At 49.7% G+C, this 14,930-nt stretch overlaps 2 protein-coding genes across 3 annotated transcripts in view; both read right to left on the minus strand.

The window, feature by feature from the left end:
* LOC134845545 (Golgi reassembly-stacking protein 2-like) overlaps positions 1-14,930 on the minus strand; it is a 581,279-nt gene that overhangs the window by 522,774 nt on the left and 43,575 nt on the right. The window lies entirely within an intron of this gene.
* The window catches only part of LOC134845546 (uncharacterized), a 334,750-nt gene that overhangs the window by 276,240 nt on the left and 43,580 nt on the right, over positions 1-14,930 (minus strand). The gene's annotated exons all lie outside the window — the stretch shown is intronic.

Here is a 14,930-nt window from a genome sequence, read left to right on the forward strand (position 1 = left end):
CACAGTTGACCTCGTCTTCTCTGGGGCTAACCCCGCCACTGGGGGCAGCTGGTGACATAAGTGATATGTTCGCTGGTGTGATGAATGGCCTGGATGAATTGAGGCGAGACATGACTAAGCGGATAGATCAAGTTGACGAGAGAGCTCACCATGGTCGAGAGAATTTGAAAGATGAGCTAACGCACGTGAAGTCGCAGGCGAGGTTTGATCAGGCTCAATTGATTCGTGACACCGATCAATGCCTGGCCGAGAGCCTGGCTCAGGCAAACAAAGAGTCAGAGGAAAGAGAGGCTAGGATGACAAGAGAGATCGAGCGATTGTTGAATGATCATGATAATACCTACGCCCAAACGATGACTGGCCTGGAAAGGAGGTTGGGCGCCAAATCTGACTTGATGATGCGGAAGCTTGACGCGATCCTGAATGGGAATAATTGGCAGGAGCATTCCCACTCAAGGGAGCGCTCACGCCATGCGAATGTTGGAGATGGTACGGGCAACAGTGCCAGAGCCCAGCAAGGCTCGAGAACGAACTACGAACATAGAAACAAGGAGCGGCCAAGGGCAGCCCCGCAGAGGCCTGGCTGGACAAATCCAGTCCCACCGGAGGCAGATGCCACCCCGGAGACAAGATTGCCAACCGTGCCACAAGTCAGTTCAGTACCAGATCTGACTACAGTCTCACAAGACACAACGATGTATGCCTCGATGTTTGAGCCTCTGAACAGATCTCTTGAAACATTCATCACCAAGCTCTCGAAGTCAACCGAGAGAGGAGAGAGGTCAAGAAGAACACTGAAAAAGCCGAAGTCATATAAAGACGAGTCAGACGGCTGCATTGATACTTGGATAGAGGTGATGAAGTTACACTTTGAGGAAGAGAATCTCTCCAAGAAACAAGAGTGCAGCGCGCTGACGAGCAACCTGGAGGGTACTGCATTAAATTGTGTAATGGCGAAAAGAGCCAATGAGAGAGACAGCGCTCGCAAGATATTCGACATCCTGCTGAATCGTTTCGGCTCTGGAGTACAAGGGCACCAGGCCATGGTGAAGTTCGAGAAGAGGCGTCAGAGAGATGAAGAATCAATAGATAAATTCTTGGACGACCTTGAATTGCTCAGGAGGAGGAGCAACCCGGATGAGAGAATATCCGAACGAAACTTGGCGATCGCTTCGAAGTTCATGGATGGTGTAAGGAGTGAGGAGTTGAAGACGATGTTGGCCACTCACTTCACCCTGTCGCTTGACCAGGTACCCACGCCCGACGACTTGCGTATGAAGTCACGCGAGTATTTACTGATAAAACCGAGGGCGCAAAACCGTTACAGCAATTATGGCAACTATAGCGGGACAAACACTGGTGCGAATTCCAGTTGGTACAAACCTCGCGATGACATGGACAAGAGGAGGTCGTGTGCGAATTGTGGTTCGATGGACCATCACGTTTCTGCGTGTTCTGCATACAAACAGAACATGAAGACCATAGGCTACTTTCTCGAGGACGCTGACGCGACCGACGAGGATCATGAAGAGTACGTGAGAGGGCTCATCATGAAATATGGTCCGAGGTGTTTCTTCTGTAATTTGGAGGGACACTTCAAGTCGGATTGTACTCAATTTTGGGACGCAGTAGCGGACGCGAAACATCCCCGCCACGATGAGGCGCTTTCGGGTGTCAAGGCCAGTCGAGCACGTCTGATGAACGAGGCTGAATCTCGGAGAAAGGAGACGACACCGAGCACTTTCACGACTAAAAAGGTTAAAACATGGCCTGACGAGGGGGTAGCCTCGAACCTCGAAACAGAGTTGTCTAGCCCACTCAAGGTGGATTACGGCCTGGCGGCAAGGACAGCTCTGCAGAATGTCAAACAGGACCTTGCCACGAAAGAAGTGGAGCAATGGGTAAGGTCGGAGCTGGAGAGCACAGATCTTCGGGAAAGTCTTAATGTCCTGAGTAAGACGACAAGAGCAGAAGATGAAAAAGAGCCCAAGAAACAGGGACTAAAACTGAACGTTATATCTGGCAAGACTTTCGGCATGACGAAGGCAGGGACCAAAATAATGTCTATCATCTCAGTCGCAGGGCACCAGGTGGTCAAGAACCTGAGCGAGCCATCCGAGATTACACTGGTCCACCTGGACATCTATGCCGACTACCTGAAGGAGAAGGATCCCAAACTGGACTCCAGGGCAGTGCGAGCGCTGCTCACAACGGGAGGTCCGAGGCTGATGAAAGTGGACGGACATTATATCGATGTCCATGGCCCTTACCCGATTCTGATGAACGTGGATGGCATCAATATCTACACGAAAGCTCACATAACTGATGCGAACGATCAGGTTGGCCGGATATACATTGGTCAAGAGGAGCTGAAGGTCAGACGAATCGGACACAACGCGATGCTCGAACAAGATGCTGTGCATATTGGTTGCGAGGCAGATATGGCCGCACACGTTCTGGACGTGCAAGGCAGACAACTTTCTGTAAAGGGGCTGCTAGACACGGGAGCAGTGGTTAGTGTCATGCCAGTCAAAACTTGGACCGACATGGGTTTCGAAAGATCGGATCTCATACCGACAAACATCAGGTTGGCAGCTGCCAATCAGGGAGCGATCTATGTCGCCGGACGAACCCCGATCATCTCACTGCAGCTTGGAGGAAGACATCTTTGGATGAGCTTCCTAGTAGTAGAGAATTTGGATGAATCCGACCAGTTCATCCTAGGAAGGGATTTCGTTCGCAACTTTGACGTCACGATTGATCTCAATGACGGATTGATTAGGATCAAGGATCCTGAAAGAAAGTATGAGAAAAGACCCCTTAATAAGATCTTAATTAATCAGGCCAAGGTGCCGATTTTTCTGGATCGAAAAGTTAGATTAAAACCGAACCAAGCCGTAGTAGCGACGTTTAGGATGAGGAACTTGAATGAACTCAGCAATGACAGACAGGTGTGTCTGGTACCAAATCCAAACAGTAAAAGCTCGGCTATTTTAGGAAGAAGCTTCTCACTCACTCAGAGCGGACTGTGTGTGAGTGTGTTATTGAACACAGAAGCAACAACAGTGACAATACAGAGGGGAAAGAAACTTGGCTACGCTTTGCCTCTGAACACAGACTTTCTGAGTGTGGAGAACTTGAAGAAGTTTGACGTAACTAAATGTCCATTACATGCGAACCAAGAATGTATAATGAAAAGAGTAATTGAATTGAAATCTTCTAGGAAATTGTTTTCAATGAAGTCGGAAACAGATGATGGGCTGTCTAGTTGTTCCAACTTTCCTGAGAGGCCAACGGAAGCAGAGTTAGCAGCGAATAGGCCTGTCCTACCTGAGATAGAACATCTGAAGGGTAAATATCTGACAAGGAACTAGATTCGCTTAGGGCGGTGCTAGATCGGAACGCAGACGTTTTTTCAAAGCATAAGGCCGATATAGGTTGTTGCAATTTTGTAGAGCACGAGATTGAGATAGAAGAGGGCTCGGTACCTCATAGGGAAGGGGCGAGAAGAATGACCCCAAATAAGTCAGAAGCGTGTAGGAAGGAAATTGAAGTGTTAATGGAGTACGACATGATTGAGCCGTCGAAGTCCCCATGGGCTTGTGGCGTGGTCATGGCGAAAAAGAAAGGGGGGCAACTCAGGTTTTGTTGTGATTTCCGTTATCTGAACGCAGTGACTATAAAAGACGCATACCCCATTCCCCGCATCGATGAGAGCCTATCCAAGCTGGGAGACGCTAAGTTCTTCACGACGTTGGATTTGGGCTCAGCATTCTGGCAAGTGCCACTCAGAAAGCAAGATCGAGAGAAAACAGGTTTCGCGTGTGAGCTGGGACTATTCCAGTGGAAGAGGATGCCATTCGGATTGTGCAACGCGACGGCCACATTCCAGCGACTGATGGCTCAGGCACTCACGAGCGTCACTAAGAAATACGGGAATCTCATCATGTGTTATGTCGATGATGTTGTGATTGCAACACCAACCCTAGAAGACCACATAGAGAGGTTGGAGGAGGTGTTTTCTTGCATGAAGCAGGCGGGTCTGAAATGCAAACCCTCTAAGTGTGAAATCCTCAGGGATTCCATAAAGTATTTGGGCCGCCTGGTTGACAAACATGGAGTGAGACCAGATCCTGAAGCGGTTGAAGCGGTGTTGACCTGGAAGGCACCTAAAACAGATACACAGTTGATGAGTTTTCTGGGATTCGCCAATTATTATCGTGAGTTCATCAAGGGGTATGCTGACAAAATATACCCCATGCAGAGATTGATGAGAAACAAGGGCAAAAAGTTCACCTGGACTGATGAGGCACAAGTCTCATTTGAAAACATCAAACGTGAACTTTGCGAGGCACCGGTCCTCGGCATGCCAACGGAGAAGGGAATGTTCGTGCTGGACACGGATGCATCAGTGGTTGCGATATCAGGCATACTTCACCAAGAGCAGGAGTGGAACGGGAGAACGGTTCTTCGTCCGATAGCTTATGGAAGTAAAGTCCTGAGTGACACTGAGATGAAGTACGGCGCACCAAAAGCGGAGATGTTTGCTGTGATCACGTTCGTGGAAAAATACAGGGCCTACCTGGGGAGTGCTCCATTCAAGTTACGTGTGGACAATCGTGCCCTTGCCTGGCTGAAAACCTATTCGATGGATCAAAACGACATTGGTCGTTGGATCGTGCGCTTGGATGGATACCACATGATCATAGAGCACCGTACCCGTGACAAGCACCAGAACGCAGATAGCCTCAGTAAAAAGACAGAATTTTATGAGCGCCTCGAGGAGAAGCAGGCTAACCAATCAGAGATCAAAGAGGGGTTTTCCTTTCTGGACAAAGAAACCTACGATAAGCTGCCACTTATTAGGTGGTTAGACAAATCAGGACATCCTATACCTGGACACCCTGACCTTCCAGTGGAGACGGCCGCGGAGATAAAGCTTTTAGCCAGAGGCGAACCCGTTCCGTTGGACCTGCTAGTCCGATCCAACTTGGTACAGCAAGAACTGACCAGGCTGGGTATAAACAGCATCGCTTTATTGAATAAGACGGTGAACGTGGCGCCGGACGTCATGGGAAAACTCCGTGACTTGTTGGATAGGGAAGTGAATAGGCATGATCGTGAATGGATAGAGACCATGCAGAGGTTGACTGTCACCGAGAGAACGGAGAAGAGGCCAGTGTCCATTCGCAGCCGAGGCGTTGAACGGGATTGCAGGTCGATCGTCAACCAGCTGGTGACCTCGATGCCGAAAGAAGTATTGTTGAGAACTTCGTTCACTGAATATGGAACATCGAATCAAAACCAAGCTACTGAGGAAGTCAGGATCAGGTCGAAATCTAGCTTCACGAGGAGAGTGCACTTCACGGATGCAAAAGAGGAATACGAGCCAAGCCCAGATTGTTCGTCCATGGACGAGACAATGTCTGGGGAGTCTGACACCTTCGAGCCAGTCAAGGACGTCTCCTCTGATGAGTCAGACACCTTTGAGCCCGTGCAGGACGACTTGTCCGGGGAGAGGTTGACTAGACCACCTAGGGGCAGAATTTTGTCCGGGGAGTCGGGTTCAAAGCGACCGATGGACAGAGTTTTGTCCGGGGAGTCGAGAAACATCTCAGACAACTTGGAATATGATGTTGAGGAATCAGTCGACTCAAGTGGTGACTCGAGACCCCAGTCCTGGGACAACACGTCTGAAACAACTTCCAATTCCGATGTGTCAGAGATCGCAATCCACTCCTTATTGGTAGACTGGAAGCAGCGTGGGCTGGACCGAGAAACACATCAGGATCCAGACAGGGACAGATACACCTCAGATGAAGAGGGCACTGTGGTAGATAATGCCGCAGACGAGCTCGAGCTGATAGCAGTTTCAAAACGCCCAACCAGATTGCTGCCACATGGTACGGTCGTCCGTACCAATCTGGAACCATCTGTGCAAGAAGCGACGCCTTTGAAAAAGATATGGTGTGTCAAGTTGATGGACGATGCTCATGCTCCGGAGATAATGAGTGGGCAAATGAACGTGGTGAAGACGTATTTGAAAGCCAGGTACAGGCTGTCGGATCTCCTGAGGGCTCAACGAAATGATAGAATGACGAGCAGTCTGAAAAGATGGATCGAGAATGGAGCACCTGACAAGGGAGACTTGGAAGAAGACAGCTACAAAATCCTGAAGCAATTTTACCTGAAGAGGAAAGACTTGTTGTACCTGAATAAGGACGGAATCGTAGCCTGTAAGCGCAAGGAGGAGGACAAGGTCCTTTATCAATACAATTCAATAGTGTTACCACAATTGTACCAGACTGAATTGCTCTTTCGCTCACATGATCAGATGGGACATCAAGGCGTGGACAAAGTGTATAACAGGATACAAAAACGATTCGAATGGCCAGGATTGAAGAAGGCTTGTGAGAAATGGATAGCCGCATGCCTGTCTTGTCAACAGGCAAAGGATCCCAGGAAACTAAGGTTCCCCCTACAGTCAATAGAATCGTCAGGTTTCAACGAAGTGGTGCAAATTGATCATCAGAAAATCTGCATGACAGCAACGGGCTATAATCAGGTGCTGGTAATGATCGACCATTTTACAAAGTATGCGGAGGCAGCACCCTGCATGACAGCGTCGGCAGAAGAAACAAGCGATCATTTGATAAACGTGTGGATAGCAAGGCATGGCTGCCCCATCACGTTCCAATCGGACAATGGCAAAGCATTCGTAGGTGATCTCACGAAAGAGTTAATGAAAAGGTCGCAGGTAGCGCAGGCCCACTCGACCACTTATCACCCGCAAACGAAAAACTTAGTCAAGAGGCAGAATCGCACACTGGTATCCATGTTGAGAGTCTACTGCTCACGCTATATGGATGACTGGGACAAGCACTTGCCGCAAGTGATGGGTGCTTACAACAGCACGGAGCATTCCACCACGGGAATAAGTCCGCATATGATGCTGACGGGTCATGAAAAAGCACTCCCGTTAACGTTCTTCTACCCTGAATATGAAGGGAAGAGAACAGCACCGCAAACGTACGTGCGGGACGTTATTAGAAGACAACAGGACCTCAATGACTTATGCAGGAGGAATACGCAACAGGCGCAAATTAGACAAAAAAGGAGGTTTGATAAAAGAACAGCCGATGCAAAAGCCTACTCAGTTGGCGATTACGTCTGGGTGTTCCAGGAAGTGGTTCCACCAAAAGGAACCAAGAAACTATTAAAGAAATGGCGTGGTCCATTTCAGATAACAGAGGTGCATCAAGGAGGTCGTTTTTATCGGCTGAGCACCGGAAGAGCGGCTCATTACGAGAATATCAAACCACACAACGCCTCGTCCGAGGATTGGTGCATCCCAGCGGACATGCAAGAGGGAGACTATTTAATAGTGGATCCTGCTTGTGAAGTGAATGAAAGGGGTACTCGCGACAAGAACGACGGGAATGAGATGGTGGACAATTGTGATCTACCACTGGATCTCGAGTTGACTGAGCGAGTAGAGGTGGACGATGAAACTCTACCCTATGCCGAAGAAGACTGGGATTGCCCGGAACAAACCGAAATTGACAAAGGAATACAGCCTGACTTTCCGCTCACTATGGAGACACGCCAAAGTAAGAGGGGAAAAAACCAGAAGAAATACAATCCGTATGGCGAGGACTTCGTTGTAGACCGGATAGTAGTGAGTGATGTCATAGACTCGCTGGTGGGGCTGGACGAAGTAGCAATGCTAGAAGAAATCGACCTTGTGAACGATATGGATCAAGATTGGATCGACGATCGATCAGAACCGGAAGTGGAGTTCGAACCAGAAGCGGAACAGACTCATGAGCAAGAACTAACAAACTTGCGCGTGCTCGAATGGCTCCACGATCTGCCGACAGATCCAAAAGAGACGATCCTGACGATTCAGGACGTCGACAGAGACGGCGTCAAATACATCAGTCATGACAATACCGAGTCCAACTGGGTCGCCCCAGATGGTCCTCTACGTGTTCCACAATCCAACCTCGGTCTCCTAGACTTTGGGCGATCGACGGGGACGTCGATGGATATTTTTGTCCGGGGAGTGGGGGTAGGACTCACCCACACCGAAAATCTCATAATAAAAAAATTGAAATCGGCAAGGGAAACCGGAGAACTAGAGACAGAGGGCGAGAATGCTAAGAAACCACCTTTTGGACGAATCTTTGAATCGTATTTTGATCTCCCGAACCACTATTCGAACAATATCGTTATAACGGACAGCGATTTCATACTCACGGAACGCACGTGCGCCATAGCGATAACTGCGGACGTAAGCTTCAAAACAGCACTAGCGGCCGACTTTAAAAGAGAGTACAAGAATATCGAGTTTTTGTGGAAACAGAGGCCGGGTGTAGGAGGAATGATAGCGTTGCCCCCTGTTGCATCACAGATACCAGGGAAATATTTGTGTTTTTTGGTTACGAAAGCTACTGATAGGCAACACGTGAATCCGGAGAGCTTGGTATTGGCCTTGACTCGACTTAGGGATTTCCTGGTTGAGAGAGGTGTGACCTCTCTCTCGTTGCCAGTTTATGATCCCAATAGGGGAAAGCTACATCCGAGAGAGTTGTATGCTCTTGTGCATGTGATATTTTCAGAGACTGACATAGAGGTTTACTTACATAAAAAATACTATCTGAGCATATGCTAAGAATTGCGCTCGGCGATAAGTGGTTTTTATTAAGTTGCTCGATAAGAATTAGAGTCAAGTTTTAGGTTAGGTTTTAGGTACAGTATTAGGGATCAGGTATTTATATGATAGTATAGGTGTGTGATGTTTATGTGTTTATGTTATGTTATTGTTATGATATGTTTTATGTTTGTGTCATCAAGGTGACAGCGCTTATTCGTGCTACTCTGACAAAGATAAAGGTGGACGATCCACCTTGGTGCTAAATTTTAAATCAGAATTGTGAAGAGAATTTCAATGGAGAGTTTTAAAGAATTGATTGATGTTACATCCTAAAATGATGGTTCTAAGTCGCGACCTGTTTTTTAGATCTTGATTGATCGAAAATTGTTTACTGAACACTGAATCAGAAGAGACAGAGAGAAATTACACGACACGACAAGAAGAATCAACACGAAAAGAAATGGGTGACACTAACGAACTCATGGAATTCCTCTCAGCGAGTCTAGGAGCGACTCTAGACGAGATCTATCAGCGGCTGATCGATTGTGATTTTACACGAGAAGACCCGGGGTTGGCGATGTTTGTGGTCGCACTCCTCAATGCACTGGGAAGAGAGGGTCGAGGGAATCGCCCTACAGAAGTTGTGTTGATGTTGGCCTTCGGTGAGTCCGGGACCGCCGAGAGAGGCCGAAACCGATTGATGAGATGGAGGCGCGGAGAAATGTCTGGCCACGACCTGGCTCGTGAGCCAGGACTAGGTGAGCAAAGGGACCACCGGCTAGGTGAGATGCCCTTGCCCGTCCAACCTGCGCAGCCACTCATTGGAGCGAAGAGACAACGTGATGGGCCAGGCCCGTCACACTCTGTCGACTCTCCAACAGCTGCTCCTCCCCTAAAGAGAGTGAGAGTGAGCGAGATAGAGATCCAGACGTCGGAGACGATTGAGACACTGGAGAAGAAGGAGAGAGATCAGAGTGAGCTGTGTGCCAAACTTCAGGAGTACAGGGCCATAGCTCGGGAGAGAGACGAATGGAAAAAGAAATTTGAAGATCTGCAGGTGGCCTACAAGGAGGATGAGATAAAGCACCTGAAGGAGCTGTGTATGGCGAAGGTGAGCCAAGTGTCACCGGAAATCCTGGCGAGCATGAGGTCCTCGGAGGGATCTAACGACACACGCCCCAGGACAACCGCGCAGGAGCTGTGCGCATCGAGAGGACCTGAGGTTCTGGATTTGCGTGCATCAAAGGGGCCCGAGGCTCCTCAGCAGACACGACCGTCTGCTTCGAGTCAGAGGTTTACGATACCAGACCCTTCTGACACCTATCTAGCTCCTCAATTTCAGGAATCATTTAACCAAGTGGCCAGAGCCGCGATGGATGAGATCAACAGAGGCACTGAGCGGACACTGGCTAGGATCGTTCCTTCCCAGCGTCGTGATCATTCATCAAATAGCTCGGAGCGAGCAACCCGCACGATAGCGTGTTCTGCGCCTGGTGGAGTCTTTGAGAAGTCTCGCGTGGTAGACATCAGGAAGAATCTGATGGCACGTCATCAGTTCACGCAGGTGCCAGCCGAGCATCCTCGAGCCTGCCTGAATGACATGAGCTGGAACCCCGCCACGAACGACCAAGTAATTCCCCCAGGGAGTCGCCATTTGATCATTGGAGACAGTTTGGTGAGGGATCTGAATGAGATCTTCGTCTATGGTCATACTACCATTCTGTCCTTTGGAGGAGCCTCAGTGGCTCAAGTCATCAAAATGATGGAGTTCCAGAGCGAGGATCATTTGGATACATTAATAATAATGCTGGGGACCAATGACGTCTCGAGAGCCCCCGTGACTCCGGAGAACAAGTGGGAACCTCTATTGGTGTGCCTATTGAACGAATTGAAAGATAAGTATAGACCCAAGCTCGTGATCCTGTGTACGATACCACCAAATCCTTTGGTGGGCACTATAGCTGCAGATTTCATGAATGGCAACGTGACGCGGTGGAATGAAATGACCCGCAGTCTGGTGAGAAACAACCCTGGCGAGTTGCGACTCCTGGATCTCGAAAATATGCTGCGCATGACTGACCACATCGCGCTCACTAAAGATGGAGTGCACTTCAATACCCAACGAGGGAGGCATTGGATTAATGATGTGTTTCAGACGCAATTGAGGGAAGTGGAGCAAGAGTCGAGGGCGACCGGTTCTTTGGCTCGGACCAATTCGACCGGAGGGAGTAGAATAAGGGCAACCGTGCCCGAATCCCTCGCCAACCGTCTAGGGCCCTTGGCGACGGAGACGGTTGGAGCCGCAACCGTCGCTCCGAGCTCGAACGTGAGAGACAGGCTGGGGACTGCTCCTCCTCCCAGGCCGCAATCGATTGGAAGCCGACTCGGCAGATCGGTGGAACAGAACAACAGGAATAACTCCCAGACCGCGTCTAGGAGGAACGATTCGCCTGCCACGACAAATCCTGCTTCGACAGCAGGACCGTCTACAAGTACCGTGCCAGCGGAGGGGATCGAATCAGGCAGCAGGCTGCTTTGGAATAGATCAGATCCTAGTCATTGGGGTCAGTATAAGACGGACATGTCGGCGAAGTTGAATATGAATACCTTGACGTGTCGGGAGGATGCGATCAGAATGACTGGCGGTGAAAGTCCCACAGTGTCGCGACTTTATCGGATACCGGGTGTGGATTGGCTGCTAGCAGAACAGGAGAAATTCAGCTCCTCGACCTCACTCCGACATGTAGACCTGGATGGATTACCTCATGACAATACCTTTGGACCTTTAAACACCCGGTCGCTCACCGACGTTCGAGATAGGACCCGGGAAAGGACACCACCTGTGCGCAAGGGCAAGTTCCAGACGGAGAACAAGCCCAATAACAAACATCACAAGATGTACAGACAATTCGCTAAACCACCCGGTCAGACGCCGGGCGAGTATTCGAGGGATTACCCCCGAACTACAACAGTGGTTGGAGACGATAAGAGATACGGGAACCTGAAGGCCCCAATAGGCGATGGCCTTTTTGCAGCTTATGACCCCTTGGACATGAAGGCTGCCAAATATCTGGTTGTGGCCGGCTCCGATTATCTCTACACGCCCCGTTCTCTATTCTGGCCCGATGTGATTTTCTTAACGGCGCCTAAACTGGACTGGGGACAGGCGATAGGCATGATGATAAGTGTACGGAGAGTGGTCAGCATGGAGCCGCAGGTAATAGTGGTTGCAGGCTCAAATGATCATCTGCAAAGCAGGGGCTTATTGTCACGTCTGACGGATGGATCGATCCCGAGTAACGGAGTTATAGGGGAGGCGATAATGACAATGCTCTCGGCGATGGCCGAGGTAGAGGCAGCAGCAAGACAACGTTTCACCATGAATGTGGTGAAGGTGATCTTCGTATTGTCACCAGGCTACGCTGCGTTGCCTGAACCCCTTCAATTTGTGTACACAATGGTCACGACGATAGCAGAGGGGATATTTAACGTGATAATTCCTGCCCCAAACAGAGTGGTGGACCCGGACAATTACTATCCGTCCCTATCTGAGCTTCCCGCCGTCTGGGCTGACATCTCGAATGCCATACAGGGGCTCAGAGATTGTAGCACAACTAGGTTGGTGCTAGATGAAGTTCTGGGGTTGGAGCTGTCCAACGTTGCAAGATTATTGAAGCTAAGACCAGGGGTAGATGACGATCATCTATTAGTACAACAGGTGGCTGATGATCTCTGGTTCAGACAGATGGATCAGGCAGAGAATGAGCAGGGAAGGATGATCAGAAAGAACATGACGTCAGCAGAGGAGGACCTCATGGCAATGGCTTTGCGTACGAAGCCACACAACAATATATGGTTGTACCTGTCACCGAGGCTGTGCACCTTGGGTGAGGACGCGTTTGAACATGCGCCGGCAATAATTAAAGAGATACATGTGTATCTGAAGAATCTACTTAATGCCCGGGAGTTGGCTGGAGGCAAGATGTTGAAACTGATGCAAGACGTAAACACGATGTCGCTGGATAAGTTCCAAGCTGACGTGCTGGCCACAAAGGCACAGTACGAACGATCAGATGCTATCTTGGGTGGAATGGGAGTGGGATGGACGCCATCTTTCCTATCGACGTGCTATCCGAGGGCATCTAGGAACCTGATCGCGAGTTTCGTCAAAGACATCAGGAAGTTGTCGATTGGCCTGGTGCTAGCCTTATACGTGACATTTGGTCATGAAAACTTTGTGAAAGGACCGGCAAACCTCTTTACCCAAGCATTGGCCGATTTGAGATTGGATGGACTCCTGACTCTGATTGCCATGACCTATGGTCGACTGGGAGATTTGCTTGTGCTATTACGTTACCCTGAACAACTACAGGGACCCAGTCGTGAGTTCAATGCACAGTTGGAAACCGCCTCGCTCAAGAAGATGAAAGACTGGAGGACTCTCCTGCTTCAATACCTCTTGCAACAGAACAGAAGCGTCACAGGAGAGGACAAGGTGGCGACGAACGCAGGCGAATGTAAGCAGTATTGTGGCATGCCCTTACTAACAGACTTAGCTGTCATGATGCGGATTGATCCGTTGGCTCTGGTCCACGGACTGAGGGAATTCGTCACAGTGGTGTATGGACCGGTGATGTCCTTTGCGTTCCCGGATGTGCAAGTTAAAGCGTACAGGAATTCAGTGTTGTACGTCAACCTGGTCTCAGTAGTGGATTGTTCCGTGCTGAATTGGGTAGAGCAGAGTGAACTGAGAAAGCTGGCTAGCGATGATAGGCTATTCGGAAGAATAGCAGAGCCAGGTTGGGTGTTGATGGACTTCAACAACCACTTCAAATGCCGAATGGGCCGTGAGGATCTTTCCCACATCCAGTTTAACCCAAAACTCTGGAATTTGAGACCAGTGGTGAAAGATACAGGAGAGGCTGTGGTAGTACCTCAATTGCCGGGAGCCTATGCCCATGCGAAAGAGAATCAACAAACATGGCTTCCTGGGTCCAGGCCGCTGCCGGACCAATGCCATCGATATCCACCGATAAGGATGATGTTGTTGGGAGTCACATCTCCCATCATTGCCCCTCGTATCGGAGCAGCTCGTGACGCGGAGAAGAGAATGCTGAAGTGGAGTGGAGGGATGGAGCCGCGCTTCATCAGCTGGAACGCTGCCGCTGCGCATACGTTTGACTTCTCATTCCCCGATGCCTGGAGCAGGAAAAAGATCAAGGCACTACCCTCCAGGAGACCAGAGGTCTCGGCTGAAACGTGGAACGAAGTATATTCTTCAGCGGATGACTTATCGAGACTGAAGTGGTCAGGAGAAGCGAAAGTGGTGATGCTGGAGGTGGCAAGTGAGAGCAGAGGTGGCTCATATATAACGATAGAGGACCTGGCCCCACATGGCGAGGAGTTGGTAGAGTTCCTGGTCGATGATGAATTGTTTTATCATGCAGGAGACATGGCCGTACCGGCTCGGCCGGATTCGGGCACAGACGCGCGACAAGGACCCTCGGGACCTAGGCCGAAACCTGATGCGGACGACGATGAATTGATGGATCAGGACGATAACGATGACGGGACCGGAAGTAAGACGGAGAAACCGGGAGAGACCGATCTAGGAGCGTTGGAAAGGGACTTGCTAGAGTACCGGTTCAGTGAAGACGACGATGGGGAAGTCGATGGGAGTTTATTGCTAATGGCACCATCGTCCTTCATGTCTCCTACAAAGGAGGCGTCGGCCGATCTATCTCCGATAGACCCAATAAGCCAGGCTAGAGAGTGCCGAAGCAGGGACCCACAGAAACTGCTTTATGAATCACCAAGGAGGAGGAAAATCGAAGAGTCAATGAAGATATCGTTCCTCAGCACATTACCAGAAGAAGAATGGGAAAGATATCAAATGGAGTTGGAGGGCAAGACAGGAGCAATCTGGAGCCGAGTAAACTTCATGGAGAAATCTTGGGACGTGATAAGGCGATATGGGACGCAGTCCATAATGAAGGTGGGATTGAACCAACCCATCATGCGTGAGGTCCTGGAAAAAATAGTGAGCTCCATGGAGTCGGATGTTCTGACCGAGTCAGTAACAGAAGACAGTGCCGATGATCAGCATGTTGCAAAGAAATTACCTGTCAGACGAGCCAGGAAAGGGCTGAAGCGACTAAAAGGGAAGACAGGAAGTCGAGCCATGAACCCGAGAGTGGTGAAGTCAAGAGCCAACGCAGTGGTGACCTCTTTAACGAGCGCAGGTCGTTCAGGCGAGAGCGGGCAGGGAGATAGT

Source organism: Symsagittifera roscoffensis, chromosome 5 (genome assembly GCF_963678635.1).
Source record: "Symsagittifera roscoffensis chromosome 5, txSymRosc1.1, whole genome shotgun sequence".
NCBI lineage: Eukaryota > Metazoa > Xenacoelomorpha > Acoela > Convolutidae > Symsagittifera > Symsagittifera roscoffensis.